The 13,598-nt window shown below is 39.9% G+C and overlaps 1 long non-coding RNA gene and 1 pseudogene across 1 annotated transcript in view; both read right to left on the bottom strand.

Moving 5' to 3' along the window:
* The window catches only part of LOC122472222, a 173,522-nt gene that overhangs the window by 121,366 nt on the left and 38,558 nt on the right, over positions 1-13,598 (bottom strand). The window lies entirely within an intron of this gene.
* On the bottom strand, positions 8,857-10,444 carry LOC122472219 (annotated as a pseudogene).

Below are 13,598 nucleotides of genomic sequence, written 5' to 3'. Positions count from 1 at the left end.
AAACTGCAGCAATTCCTATTCCTCTTCCCTGATATTTTCCTACAGTACATATCTCTACCTGAAATATTACATATTTTATTAATGTAGCTGTTTATTGTCTCTCTCATCCCAACTAGAATGCAAAGTCCAATGAAGCAAGGATTTTTGTTTTTATTATTCATTGTTATGTATCTGGAATCTAAACTAAGCCTACATATAGTAGGCACTCAGTAAATATTTGTTGAAGCAATGAATCCCCAGCACCTGTAATTCTTGTAGTAGAACCTTAATTTTCCCTTATGGAACGATTCCTTTTCAGTCCATTAGTACTGACTTCAGCTCCTCAGCTTCAGACCTAGTATGTGCCTAGTATATTCCTACCCCCACCCCTCACACGGGTCACATAATTGGTTTAGAGATGGGCCCATACCACAAACCTGTCAAATGACTCTCCAATCCCAGAAATCTGTGGAAAATGTTGGGAAAGAGATATCTCTAATGAGCTTGTTAACCTTGAAGGACAGAAGCTCAGAGCTATTGGAGGCCATCTTGCCACTATGAATGGTGACCCTGTCTTAAGAATGAAGACAGTAGACAGAAAAGCAAATAATAACAAAAGAAAAATACTGTTACTTGATGACTTATTTTGAAAACCTGGATCCGACTGTGCCTGAGTCCATTTGAATTAGATTTATGCCACTTACAACTAAAGAATACTAACAAATTCATACTCTACTCCCAGTGTTCAACTCTAATGTGACACTGCCTCTCTTTCTTAATCTTCTTGTAGCTTCTGTATACTTCACTAACCGGTTTTTATTTATTAGTAAAAGTCAATTCCCTAATTGCTTCCTTAGTCTTCTGAGTAATAAAATTATCAGGTAGGAAAGTAAAGAATTTTTTTTCTAATTCTTTGCCTTTAGTAGAATGGAACATTCGATACACATTGGAAGAGTTGCCATTCCTCCTCTGAATTGCCTCTGTGTCAGTTTTGTAACTGGAATTGGAAAGCAGCTTCTAGAACATCTGTCTGATTAGGTGACAAGCAGCATAATCCTACAATAATATCACTTGCATTTCCCCCTTTTTATATTCAATCAAATTCCTTTCATTATCTCTATCCTGGCACTTTTAGATCTCCTTATAAGTGAACATTATTTTTGAAGTCAGGAAACATTTATTAAATCCAAACTTCATACCTCGTATTTTTCTAGATGCTAGGAATATAAAGATGACATTTTGTTTTGTTAAATAGCATTATCTTAACACATAGTAGGTGTTTGATAAACATTTGTTGAGTGGGTAAATAAGTGGATACACTGATATGCAGAACTACTTGAATATTCACTGGATCTATTTCCTCTGAACAAGATTTACCTTTCTGTTGACATATTTTAGTCCATTCCAACAATTCTTGGCAGTGAGATAACAATAATTTTGATTTACAAACTACTAACTGATAATATACACAGTGTTTTATTTATATTACCACTATTCCAGTCTGTAATCTTTGGGTGAATAGGAACAAAAACTTATTCAAATTAACTTTAATGAAAAGGCTTTATAGTATATTGCAAAGAAGTGTTGTCAAAGCAATCTAAGAACACTCATAAAGAATTGCTGTAATAGTGCCAGAGAGGAGTTCTGGATTCACTGCATTTTTGGATACGTCCAACAGCAGAAATTCATAAATGTGATCCTTATGTATTATTGTTAATTGCCATGACTCAGTGGTATTCTACATGCCTGACTCCTTGTCTTATACTCTGGTCAACTACCACTCCTGGTTCAAGCAGCTCATGGCCAGAGTTAGAAAAACATGACATTAAATGGCAGTCGGCACTCAGTGTGGGAATGACTATTGACAGTATTGACAGTGGTGGAGATGGTGGTGAATTTAGGGGAATTTAAGCCTTATTTAAAATGGACTGCCAATTGTTGCCATGTGGGAATATGGGTCTATTGTTGCCACAATGTCTGACTTTTTACAAGGAGCTGGAAATCCTGAGCAAAATTTCTTAATTTTTGAAGGATGACAACTAAGTTTAAAAAAAAAGAAAAAAGCAAAGAAGAAAACCCTGAATGGGCAAATTCTCTGTCTCCCTCTCTCTCTGCCCTCCACTCGCTATCAAAAATAAATGAACATTTTTTTAAATCTTAAAAAAAAAGTAAAAGAAGAAGAAAACCCTACATGGACAAATCCTATGCAAAAATGGTTAATTTAGCAGGTCTACCTGCTTATTCTTAGAAAGGTCTACTGATAATTGACCCTTGGCTAGCATTTGGGAACCTGAACTTTGGGAGGGTTCCCACCATTCCTAAAACTGATAAGAGTGACTCACTGTGCCTGAACTGTTTGTACAAACAATATGGTTTATGCCAAGCAATTGCTTTCTTTCTGGAGTCTGGAATTTTGGTACATGCCTGGCAGAAGCTGCCTACATGATCAGTCCCCAATAAAATTCTGGGTGCTGAGCCTCTAACGAGCTTCTTGGCTGGCGGCATTCTATGTGTGTTGTCATAACTTATTGCTGGGGGCAACTAGGCACATCATGTGTGACTCTACGGGAAAGGACCCTTGAAAGCTTATGCCTGGTTTACCCTGGACTTTTCCCACCTGCTTTTTTTTCCTTCACTGATTTGGCTGCATATCCTTTGCCATGATAAATCATAGCCTTGAGTATGACTATATGCTTAGTCTTGTACGTCCTCCTGGTGAATCATCAAACCTGGGGGTGGTCTTGAGTACTCCTGACACAAGCCCAAACAAAACTTATCTTTGAGCCATGTCCAGTCCACAGGATATTACTTTTTAACTTCTAATCTAAGAATTGGTCATGGGCAGGACAAGCACTGCTCCAAAATGGAGCATTTTTCCATGCCTTATTTCATTTAATCCTCACAACCCTGCAAAATAAACATTTTTATAATCCCATTTTACACATGAGGAAACTGAGACTCAGAGAGCTTAAGCTTGCATTAAGTCAAATAATCTATAAATAAAAGAGTAAGGACTCAAACAGAATTAAATCCCATTTTATTTCCATATTGCCTCTTTGAAATTATATTTCCCTCCTCATGTTAAAATTTCAGAATCACTTTATTTTTCATTTCTTATGCATAGCATTTATATCTCTGGAGCTAAAGGGTTCTTATCACTTTTCCTTCTTGAAATATCTGCCTGTCTCTTATTCCATTCCAATCTTCCCTTCTTTTTTTTTTTTTTTAAATTTTTTTTAACGTTTTATTTATTTTTGAGACAGAGAGAGACAGAGCATGAACGGGGGAGGGGCAGAGAGAGAGGGAGACACAGAATCGGAAGCAGGCTCCAGGCTCTGAGCCATCAGCCCAGAGCCCGACGCGGGGCTCGAACTCACGGACCATGAGATCATGACCTGGGCTGAAGTCGGACGCTTAACCGACTGGGCCACCCAGGCGCCCCAACCAATCTTTCCTTCTTGTCAGCCATGAATGAAGCTTTCCGAGCCTGTATGGAAAGTGGAAATAGGCATGGACAAGAGAAGGGAAGGATAACCCAGCAGTTTGGCCCACCTTTGCTGGCCTGTCAGGAATCTCAATAACAGGGTCTAAAGTGGTGTGGAGAATGCAGGACTAATTTGGGTCCACATCCAAGAGAGGATATGATGATTATTACTGACTCCTAGACTACAAAAGTTTTTGTCAGCGGGACAATGATAGTTGTTCCAGAGGGATCCATGGTGTTTGAAGCAACTCTCACTCAGCATCTAAGGAACAGTGGAATACTTGGGGTATCAGGTTAGGAGGGTAAGAAATGAACAGGCAGGTTGTCAGGGCCCTGGCTGAGGTCCAGGAAAAATTCCAATCTCAGGAAAAATCGACATGAAAAACAGGAATCTGGGTAGAAGACCCATTCTGTTTTTTTTTTTTTAATTTTTTTTTTAACGTTTTATTTATTTTTTGAGACAGGGAGAGAGCATGACCAAGGGAGGGTCAGAGAGAGGGAGACATAGAATCTGAAACAGGCTCCAGGCTCTGAGCTGTCAGCACAGAGCCCGACGCAGAGCTCGAACTCACAGACCGCGAGATCATGACCTGAGCCAAAGTGGGACGCCCAACCGACTGAGCCACCCAGGCGCCCCTAGAAGCCCCATTCTAAGACCTGAACTCCTGGAGTCAAAATTTAGGAAGGGAAAATGCAGCTTGATGGCTAAGTAAGTACTCTAGAGTCCTCATCTAGTCCACTGACTATCAAGCTTAGAACAGCAAGATGAGTTTGAGCCTCTTTTCTGAGTAGCCTTCTAGGTAAAGATAGAACTAAGTTCATAAAGCTGATCAGACCTGCGTCTGGGCAAAAGTGTAGGGACTGGCACTTCTTACCTAAGGAATACACCAAAATAGGTTTCCCTAGCTTTGCAATATTGATACAACACCTCTCTTGAAAGACTCAATGAAAGATACATGAACTCTAAATGATACTCAGAGAGATACCATTTCAATGGACTCTTGAAATTATATATTTTTTAAAAAAGATTTTATTTTGGGGTGAATCACTGGGTGATTCAGTTGATTAAGAGTCCAACTTGAGCATAGGTCATGATCTCATGGTTTGTGGGTTTGAGCCCTATGTCGGGATCTGTGCTGACAGCTCAGAACCTGGAGCCTGCTTCAGATTCTGTGTCTCCCTCTTTCTCAGCCCCTCCCCTGCTTGCGCTCTCTCAAAAATAAATAAACATAAAAAAATTTTTTAAATGATTTTATTTTTATGTAATCTCTACACCCAACAGGGGCCTCGAACTCACAACTCCAAGATCAGTCACACGCTTTACCAACTAAGCCAGCTAGGGGCCCTGAGATTATATACTTTTTTTTAAATAAAGTATCATATTACCAATGTGAATGATTATTCCCTTACCAAATGTTCTATGGATATTTTAATGCTAGGTAGTCTCAGTTATAAATATCAGGCTTATGAGTATCCTGTGCATTTATGTATCCACTAATACCTGTTGATATCACATGTGGTCGCTATGTGCCTTATGGTCATTGTGCAGTCATACTGACTAACATTTGTTGCATATTTATTCTGTAATCTGCACTGTTTATTTACGTGCATTAACTCTTTATTGATCTCAATAACAGTATGAGGTAGGTTACATCCATTTTAAAGGGAGAAAACTAAAACACAGAAAAGTTCAGTACTTTTTGTTGTATGTGAAAATGTTCTTAGCTTCAAGCAATAAACAATTTAGAAAGAGAGATCAGACATACCTAAATACAGACAACCAGTCACACTGCTTCCCCATATATTCACCCAAAAGCTGCCTTGATCCTAAATATTTCCATCCTCTGTTCTAGTTGGCATTCAAGCTACTCTAATGCCACCTGTTGGCCAGCATGGGAAACTATCTGACTCAGTACCTTTCCTATAATCCTATTCTGGTGGGATTTTGTCCTACATCACCCCCATTTTTTTTTCTAGTTTTAAATATCCACTTTATTCCACACAATACTCAACACATACCATTTACATCTGAAGAAGAGATGGCTTATGATACACCTATGGTAAAACACTTACTCTAAGAAATTTAATCCACTGTGAAATACCAAATGGATGATTTCAGAAACATGAAAGAGTTTCTTTGCTATAGAGAATTCACATAGGAATGGAGATGTGTAAAAAGGTTTCTTAAAGGAAAAAAAGGATGATACTCTGGACACATTTTGTTTTCTGTACCTCACATTCTTCTCCTGCATTGTCTAATGTCCATAATGTTAGGTTGTCACTAAGCTACTGCATGATAAGAGTTCTGTCTTTGTATGAGTCTTGATTCAGTACATTAGGTTCTGTGATGGCTTCATCAAAAGTGGTTTTAGCTATGACACAAAAATAGACACATAGATTAATGGAGCAAAATAGACAGCCTAGAAATAAACCCATGCATATATGGTCAATTAATCTACATCATGCAAAAGAATAAAATAGGACCAGTTACTTACACCATACACAAAAATGAACTTAAAATGGATTAAAGACCTAAATGTGAGACTTGAAACCATAAAGCTCTTCAAAGAAAACATAGGGCATAATTTATTTGATACTGGCCACAGAAATATTTTTCTATATGGGTCTCTTCTAGCAAAGGAAACAAAAGCAAAAATAAACTGTTGGGATTACATCAAACTAAACAGCTTTTGCACAGCAAAGAAAACCATCAACAAAATGACAAGGTAACCTACTGAATGGGAGAAGATATTTGTAAATTATATATCCAAGAAAGGGTTCATATCCAAAAGATATGAAGAGCTTATATAACTGAATACCAAAAAGGAAAACAACAAATAATCTGACTAAAATAGGCAGAAGACTCATATAGACATTTTCCCAAAGAAGTCATAGAGATGGGCAACAGACACATAAAAAGATGCTCAACATCACTAATCATCAGAGAAATGCAAATCAAAACCATAATGTGATATCATTACCTTACATGTGTCAGAACGACCAGAATCAAAAAGACAAGAAACAAATGTTTGTGAAGATGTAGAGAAGAAAGAACCCTCACACACTGTTCATGGGAATGTGAATTGGTACAGTAACTATGGAAAACAGTTTGGAGGTTCCTTTAAAAATTAAAAATAGGATGGGGCGCCTGGGTGGCGCAGTCGGTTAAGCGTCTGACTTCAGCCAGGTCACGATCTCGCGGTCCGTGAGTTCGAGCCCCGCGTCAGGCTCTGGGCTGATGGCTCGGAGCCTGGAGCCTGTTTCTGATTCTGTGTCTCCCTCTCTCTCTGCTCCTCCCCCGTTCATGCTCTGTCTCTCTCTGTCCCAAAAATAAAAATAAAAACATTGAAAAAAAAATTAAAAAAAAAATTAAAAATAGGGGCACCTGGGTGGCTCAGTCGGTTAGGCGTCCAACTTCGACTCAGGTCATGATCTCGCAGTCCGTGAGTTCGAGCCCCGCGTCGGGCTCTGGGCTGATGGCTTGGAGCCTGGAGCCTGCTTCTGATTCTGGGTCTCCCTCTCTCTCTGCCCCTCCCCCATCCATGCTCTGTCTCTCTCTGTGTCAAAAATAAAAAAACGTTAAAAAAAATGTAAAAAAAATAAAAATTAAAAATAGAATTACCATGTGATCCAGAAATTCCGCTACTGGATATTCAAAAGTCTATATGCACCCCTATGTTCTTTGCAGCATTATTTACAGTAGCCAAGATATGGAAGCAACACAAGTGTCCATCAATAGATGAATGGGTAGGGGTGCCTGGGTAGCTCAGTCAGTTAAGCATCCAACTTTTGATTTCGGCACAGGTCATGATCTCACTGTTCATGGGATTGAGCCCTGTGCCGGGCTCTGCGCCATCAGCTTGGGATTCTCTCTCTCCCTCTCTCTCTCTGATCCTCCCCTGTTCACATTTTCTCTCTCTCAAAAGTAAATAAATTAACTTTAAAAAGTAGATGAAAAGGGGCGCCTGGGTGGCGCAGTCGGTTAAGCGTCCGACTTCAGCCAGGTCACGATCTCGCGGTCCGTGAGTTCGAGCCCCGCGTCGGGCTCTGGGCTGATGGCTCAGAGCCTGGAGCCTGTTTCCAATTCTGTGTCTCCCTCTCTCTCTGCCCCTCCCCCATTCATGCTCTGTCTCTCTATGTCCCAAAAATAAATAAACGTTAAAAAAAAAAATAAAAATAAAGATAAAAAGTAGATGAATGGATAAAGAATGTGTGGGGTGAAATATTACTCAGCCAAAAAAAAAAAAAAAAAAAAAGAATGAGATGAGATCTTGGCATTTGCAACAACATAGATGATGGACCTAGAGGGTATAATGCTAAGTGAAAGATAAGAGAAAGACAAATACCAAATAAAGAAAGAAAAAAAAAAGACAAAGAAAACTCTTTTAAAAAATGCTTTTTTTTCCATTTTATTTTTTATTTAAATTCAAGTTAGTGGGGGGTGCCTGGGTGGCTCAGTCAGTTAAGCACCAGGCTTCAGCTCAGGTCATGAGCTCACAGTTCCATTGGTTCAAGCCCCGTGTGGGGCTCTGTGATGACAGCTTAGAGCCTAGAGCTGTCTAGCCTAGAGCCTAGACAGATCCTCTGTCTCCCACTTGCACTCTCTCAAAAATAAATAAACATTAAAAAAATTAAATTCAAGTTAGTTAACATATAGTGTAGTATTGGTTTCAGGGGTAGTATTTAGGGATTCATCACCTACATACAACACCCAGTGCTCATCCCAACAAGTGCCCTCCTTAATGCCCATCACCCATTTGGCCCATCACTCCACTCTCCTCTCCTCCAACAACTCTCAGTTTGTTCTCAGTATTTAAGAGTTTCCTATGATTTGCCTCCCTGTTTTTATCTTATTTTTCCTTCCCTTCCCTATGTTCATGTTTCATTTCTTAAATTCCACATATGGGTGAAATCATATGACATGTATCTTTCTCTGACTGACCTATCTTGCTTAGAATAATACACTCAAGTTCCATCCACATTGTTGTAAATGGCAAGATTTCATTATTTTTGATCACGAAATAATATTCCATTGTGTATATATACCACATCTTCTTTGTCCATTCATCAGTCAATGGACATTTGGGCTTCATTTTATTTATGTTAGAGAGAGAGAGAGAGAGAGTGAGTGGGGGAGAGGGTGAGAGGGAGGGAGGGAGGGGGAGAGAGAGAGAGAGAGAGAGAGAGAGAGAGAGAGAGAGAGAATCTTAAGAAGACTCCACACTTCATGCAGAGCCCAACATGGGGTTTAATCCCATGACCCTGGGATCATGACCTGAGCCAAAATCGAGAGTCAGGACACTAAACCAACTGATCCACCCAGGTGCCCCCAAAAATCTGACTCAAATACAAAGACCAATCTGGTGGTTGCCAGAGGGCAAGTGGGTGGGGAGAATGGGGGGTAGATACGGAGGTTTAAGAGTAACCTATGGTGATGAGCACTGAGTAATGTATAGAAATGCCAAATTATTATGTTATACACCTGAAACTAATATAACACTATATGTTAATAATACTTCAATAAAACAACAACGACAACAACAAAAGTGTTGCCAGTGTGCAGGCAAGTTCTGGGTTATTAAGTATCTCATAGTAAAGTAGAGAAAAGTTAAGAGTCAACCCAAGGTGGATGGGTGTGTGGGTTGCATCTCTTTATTGTTTATATTAATGCCTTTTGGGAAGCTTCTCCAAAATTATCTATAGTTTGTTTTCTGTTTTCACCATGTGCAACAAAGTTTTCTAGAAGTAAACTCCATTTTCAGATAAAAGACTTTTCTTTTTGGATTAGTTGCATTGGCTGTTAAGTGTTTATCCAACAACTACAGGACAGTGGTGCAGATGGATCTCAGTTCAGACTTTACTTTCTCCCAGTAGTTCTTAATTAGTAGCAACTTCTTATCAGACGTGTTGCTCTTCTGCTCTATGTTCAAGAAGATCCTCCAGGGGCACCTGAAGCCCCTGAAGATGTTCTTATAGGCCACCTAGAGCAGACTCCATAATGGCCTTCATGCAGGTGGATATGTTGGAGCACTCAGCCTGCTTGGCCAGCTTCGCCTTCTGGATCACTCTTTGTTCTCTTTGGTGTGCAGGCTGCATTCAGGGCTGGTGGGGCTCCAGGACGAGGACACAGAGGAGAGCGAGGGCAAGGCACTGAGGGAGTAAGCACTGATAAGATATGGAAGAGTCCTCCTCAAGAGCCTTCTCATCTCTGCAGACACTTTGATCTACCTTTGGCTTTAGCAGAGGACCCTCCTGGAGGCAAGGGGGCAGGCTGTGGCCTACACACCATGTTTAACTGGTCTTTCTTTTCAGTTCCAATTCTTGGCTTACTCACAGAAAAATTTCACTCCCACTTTCTTTGCTCCATTTGCAAACTCAAAGAGTACTTCCCATGTGTCTACCACCTTGAGGATCATGCTCTTGACCTTCCTGCAGAAGAGTCCCAATACTGGGGGTAAAATCAATGATAACAGAAAACTTGACTCCAATGTGTTTAAAAGTTGTTCACATTCCCTCTCAGAATCATCATGAAGTCCTCAGTGACCACTTCATTCTCTTTCACTTAAGTCCATATTTTGCTAAATACCAACATTCAAGATAAAGATTTCTCATCCATCTAGTCTTAGGATATTAGAGTTGGAGGGAGCCACAGAGACCATTTGGAACTTAACCCTTCTGTTTAAGGTTCTACTCTGTTTGCCACCTAAAATCCATTTCATAGGGAGCCTTTTATTTATTGTATGACTGGGTCTCCTTCCTCATTCTACATTTTTCTCCACAGCCCCTGCTGTCATTCATAAAGGAAGGCCTATGTTGGTAGCTAGGATGGGCTCCTTCAATAATTAGGCATGCCATGCCTCTGGCAGGTCTCACTTCTTTGTTGTTGTGCTATTGGTTTATTTACATTACATTCTATTATGTCAATGACATTTAAATCCTGGAAGTTTGTATTTATAAACAGAAGCCAGTACATTCCTAGAAAAATACTATATATATATATATGTATATACATATATATATACACAGTCTGTATATATATATATATATATATATATATATATATATATACACACACACACATATATAACAAAAACAAGATACAATTAACAGTTAATATGATAGTTGGGTAGCTTAATGAACATCTTGCTTCTCTGAGGTCTCATCTGGGATTTTAGAGTGAAGTATATCCAGAGGCTGCCAGTGGCAATTTATGAAGGAGCTGTAGAGTTCTACACGCTTCACCATAAACTCTTTAATTCCTCAATATTCAAATGAAGATTTGGATCTTCTAGTAGCTTTTCATCTTAGTTTTCAGCCAAGATCTGTGGTTTCCTCAGGTGTAACTGAAGATTTAGCTGTGTGTCTTGAGTAAGAAGGTGGTATCCAGCTCCATCTACTACAGCCACAGCTATAGCCAGAAAAAGAACAATAGCTATGCTGTTGCTCAAATCATTTGCCAAAGAGGCAATCCTGTCAGGGCTAGAACTTGGCTTCACTCTTTGCTAATACCAGTTATAATTATTTTGTTGACTGACGCCAAAACCTGCACAACTTTCCTGTCCTTCCATTAGACAGGAGTTAACCATGAGATGGATTAACTGCTAGGCTTCCACGGCCCCAATTCCCCACTCCTCTTGTTACACTAGGGACGCCAAGAGTGGCACAAAGGATGGCAAAGTTGTCAGCTGTTCTGAGCTTAGGGTTTCAGCATTATTTCCCACTACCGCCCTCTAAGTAGTTTCTAAGAAGAAAAAATAAGTATCTCCTTTATTGAAGGCTTTCTTTTTTTTTTTAATTTTTTTTTCAACGTTTTTTATTTATTTTTGGGACAGAGAGAGACAGAGCATGAACGGAGGAGGGGCAGAGAGAGCGGGAGACACAGAATCGGAAACAGCCTCCAGGCTCTGAGCCATCAGCCCAGAGCCCGACGCGGGGCTCGAACTCACGGACCGCGAGATCGTGACCTGGCTGAAGTCGGACGCTTAACCGACTGCGCCACCCAGGCGCCCCAAGGCTTTCTTCTCATATCCTATTATTTTTGGCAATGGCAGAGCTGAAAGGGACCTAGGAATTGCTGGTCCCATAATTTCAGGGATGTCCTCTCCCCAATTCTTTAATATTGAGCTTTGACAGTTCCTCAGTCTAATATAAAGTACTTTGCAAAATCAGCTTTAGGGCTCCCCTTCTAACCACACTTCAGCCTCCCATCCATCCTAAATAGAACTTCTGGACATGCCATTGTCTCCTGGAGACCTTTATCAGGGCAATGACTCAAAGCAGGAGTTTGCTGTTTTTCCTGAAGGCCACATTCTATCCTTTGAAGCCTTCATTCTTCTAAACTGAATAGAATTAGAGGTACCTCAATCTTCTCTACATGGTTTGCATATGTGCAGGAGCAAGAGAACCCTGCACCATAGCCTGGCTTCTCAGCTAGCTCGTGGGTCATGTTCTTCAGAGTTTGTAGTATGTGGTTAGGGCATTTCTTAGTTTCAGCGTGGACAAAGTTCCCTTCTCTAATTGGCTTCTTTCAGTTCCTTTTAGTAGGTATGGAATGGGAAGGAATTTTTTTTTAATGTACTTTTTCCACAGCCTTTCTTACCCTTTCATTTACAAGTGAAGAAATTGAGGGCCAGAGAGATAAAATGATTTGGTTGGATTCACACAGACAGAGAAGAGCAGAACAAAGGACTGAACCCAGGGTACTTGCTTCATAGACAAACGCTTTATTTACCTGTTTGACTTTTAAAAAATGTTTTATGTATTTTGATAGTGTTCGTGCATGCATGTGTGAGTGGGGGAGGGGCAGAGAGAGAGACTCTTAAGCAGGCTTCACACTCAGTGAAGAGCCCAGCATGGGACCAGATCACAGGACCCTGGGATCATGACCTGAGCCAAAATCAAGAGTCAGGTGTTTAACCCGCTGAACTATACAGGTGCCCCTGACCCATTTTATTTAAAAATCAATATTGTAACTGTTTTTATTATGAAATATTTAATATTCAACTACATTATGGATTCAGTTAATGACATCACCTCAGAAATGAATCCTTATTTAAATCAACTTTTCCTATGGGAAACTACATTTTTAAATCCAAATATTCAATTTCCTTGGTGTCAGTCGATTCATGCCAGTAAAATACTGTAGACTGGTGGCTTAAACAACAGACATTTATTTCTCACAGTTCTGGAATCAGGGGATTCCAAGATCAAGGTTGGTAGATTCCACGGTTTGTGGATGGTTCCTTCTTGCTGTGTCTTCATATGGGGGTTGGGGAGTTAGGGGAGAGAGAGAGGAGCACAAACACTAATCTCATCATGAGAACCCCACCCTCATGTGGTCTGTAAGTAGACGTTTCTGACTATTTCCTAAACTCTCCTTTCCTTGAGCTCTTATTTGCAGTATGGGCCTGGACTTGTCCTTCTTCTGTGTATACGGTTACCCTGTTTCATCTACACTGTCAACTCCTTGAAAGTAATTATTACCGTATTATTGAGATGTTTTAGTAGTTCTGCAAAAACATATATGATCATTAAAATTAAACGAAGTGCAAAATTTGTTAGAGATCACATTTAAATAAAATGATTGAAATTTGAAGAGAAAGTCAATGTAAACAACAGAACTTTTTTTTTTCAGAGAGTAATTAACCTTTGTATGAAATGGAGGATTGGACTAAGTCACTTGTTGAGGTTCCTTTTGGACCTAGGGTTCCATCATGACCTTATTAGCAATGGAGTGGCAGAAAGCAATGGGATAGCCAATCTGGGCAGGCTTGTGACTTGCTTATAGTCAAAAGGATATGGTGGAAGTGACACTATATGACTTCTGAGGCTAGGTCATTAAAGGTGATGCAGTTTCTGTCTTTTTGGCTGGAACACTTTGGTTTTATAGCCCTAACGTGCCCCTAATACTGTTAAAGCTTGTCACTGTCTGATATCACTAGCATGAGAGTCCCTGAGCCTGACTCACAGAAACCATAATAAAATGCCTGTTGTTGTTTTACTCCACTAAGCTGGAGGTGGTTTATTACAAAGCACTGTGATGAGAGCAAGTAAGTTAATATTACTGGAAGAAATAAACAAGGACTGGGAAGACCTGGGAGGGAAAGAAGTAAAAACGAGAGAAATCTGCACTTCG

The sequence above is a fragment of the Prionailurus bengalensis genome, chromosome B4, assembly GCF_016509475.1.
Source record: "Prionailurus bengalensis isolate Pbe53 chromosome B4, Fcat_Pben_1.1_paternal_pri, whole genome shotgun sequence".
In the NCBI taxonomy this organism is placed as follows: domain Eukaryota; kingdom Metazoa; phylum Chordata; class Mammalia; order Carnivora; family Felidae; genus Prionailurus; species Prionailurus bengalensis.
The sequence above is the reverse complement of the archived record's forward strand: the minus strand, read 5'-3'. Positions and strand labels throughout refer to the sequence as shown.